Source organism: Citrus clementina, unplaced genomic scaffold (assembly GCF_000493195.1).
Source record: "Citrus clementina cultivar Clemenules unplaced genomic scaffold, Citrus_clementina_v1.0 scaffold_5, whole genome shotgun sequence".
NCBI lineage: Eukaryota > Viridiplantae > Streptophyta > Magnoliopsida > Sapindales > Rutaceae > Citrus > Citrus x clementina.
The window spans coordinates 475,045-477,362 of NW_006262201.1; positions in this window are offsets into that span (position 1 = coordinate 475,045).

Consider the following 2,318-nt stretch of genomic DNA (forward strand, 5'->3'; position numbering starts at 1 on the left):
AAGCATATAGTAGGGTTGGTGGTGCCTCTTAGATGAGATGGAGGGGGAGATTTGTAAGGTCCATCTCACTTCAGTGGACCAAAAAGTCTAAAGTCTAAAATAATTTACTTGATGTGTAATTATTACAAAATATTGGACTTGGATGAAATTAATCATGAAATATATAAAGGAAATAACTGAAGAATCGCGAGGGTTGTAGCCATTTCACGAACGGGGAAGACGCGAAAGAAAAATGTATTTTTTGGGTTCAATCTTTGATTAAACAATCGGAAGGTGATTTTAACTTTGATTTCTCTTAAATTTGGAGGGTAAGTTCATGACATCGCCCTCTACATTTCTACTGGTGTTAACCTGTATTTTATTCTCTCAGTGACTGTTATTTGAGATACTCACTTATTGGAGAAATGAATTTTAGATTTATTATTGTAAGCCAAGATTGTTGAGAATCTTGATGTTTTTAACCTCTAATGTTATCTGAAGAAGAATTTGTGCTGTAATTCCATTAATATAGTGGAAGTTTATATCAGACTATGGTCTTGTGGTTTTTCCTGATTTGGGTTTTCCACGTAAAAATCAGTGTCTCTTGTAATTGATTTATTGCTTTGGATTTATTGGTTTATTTTTCTACTTATTTGTTTGTGATGCACATCCTATTTTAATCACACAAAGAGGGAAATAGTTTTGTTTCTGCTTAATTTACAACTACTCTTGTAAGTCTCTTTCCCAACAATGAGACATTTGTAGGGCCTTGGAGTAACAGAAGAAAGGAAAGGATAGATATATTTTGAAGAAAAGGAGTTGCGAAGGGAAATAAAATTGTGTGTTTTGAGAAAGTATATTAAATGCCAAATGGAATGAATTTATTAATTTATTGATTCATAATTGATCAAATCTCTTTTATTTTATTAATCAACTATTTTTTTAGTGCATTAAATTATTTGGTATTTGAAAACCACATTAAACCCCGACTAATTAATCAACTATTTTTTATTATTATAATAGACTATTAAATATACGTAGCACACTTATATTTTATCGATCCCTCAGCCAAAATACTGTTAATTACCGAACTAATTTGTTAAAATTTCCTGTAAAGGACGTATAAATTGCTGCCGTGGAGATCTTTTCAAAGGATATGAACATTGCTGTGTTGGATATAAAATGCAAAGGATATGAATGTAAATGGAGATTATCGTTTATCGTTTTTGCTTTTTCAAGGTTGGTAAATGGAGATAAAAGAAGCAGCAGATCACCGAGGAGGATTCACTAACATTGGTGATTTTAGGGGTTTCCTTGAGATTACATCTTTTGTTGAGCTGGATGTATAGAGTTGTTATTGTTCAGCTAGTTGGGGTTGCACTAAAGAAGCGGCTGCCGCCGTATTGGGTAGCAGAACCAGAAGCAGCATTAGTCTCCTTAATGAGCTGCGTGAATTCAATCAACGCTCGCCGCTGGATGTAATTGTATTTTTCCAACTCTTTACAATGATCTTCTGTAGAATATATTAATTCTGTTTCACAGGCCTTGTTAAGAACGTCAATGAATGTCTCCACCTTTGATGTCTCCTCAGGGGCCTCTTTCACTAAAACTCCATCATGAGAATATTAATTTAACTAGCGTTGTATCAGAAAGCTTTAGTATTGAGCTTAATGTTTTTCTGTGCCTAGTTTGATAGTCTTATATAGAGAAGATTTCCTATTTCCGTTTTGACACCGGTTTAAGGACATACGATTCCTAATTCAAGTAGTAGTCTCCTGAGAATTTTGATAATAGCAAACCGAAAGCCAAGGTATAAAAGCAAGGATGCGGCCCTTCAAATTGGATCAAAACTCTTTTGCATTAAATTTTCATCTATAAAGCCTTCAGATTTTAATTATGTTTAATTATAATATAAAATTAGGGTAATTTTTAAAAACATCCCCTGAGGTTTAAGGCTGTTGCAAGTAGATGGTGAAAATCATTTTATTTGTAAAAGACCCCCTACCGTTAGTTAAAATTTTCATTGACTAACTGTTGACTTAAAGACAATATTATCCTCAATAATAGTTTACCCCCAATAATAGTTTACGTCAGTTAAAATTTCTTTAAAATCTTAAAAAAAATAAAATTACAAACTTAAAAAAAATTATATTTTTATATCAAATAATTAAGATTTGTAATTTTATTACAAACTTTAAAAAATTACATTTTTATATCAAATAATTAAGATTTATAATTTTATTACAAACTTAAAAAAAATTATTTTAAGATTTGTAATTTTATTTTTTTAAGATTTTAAGGAAATATCATTAACTTGATCATGGTGAAAATAATTGTTT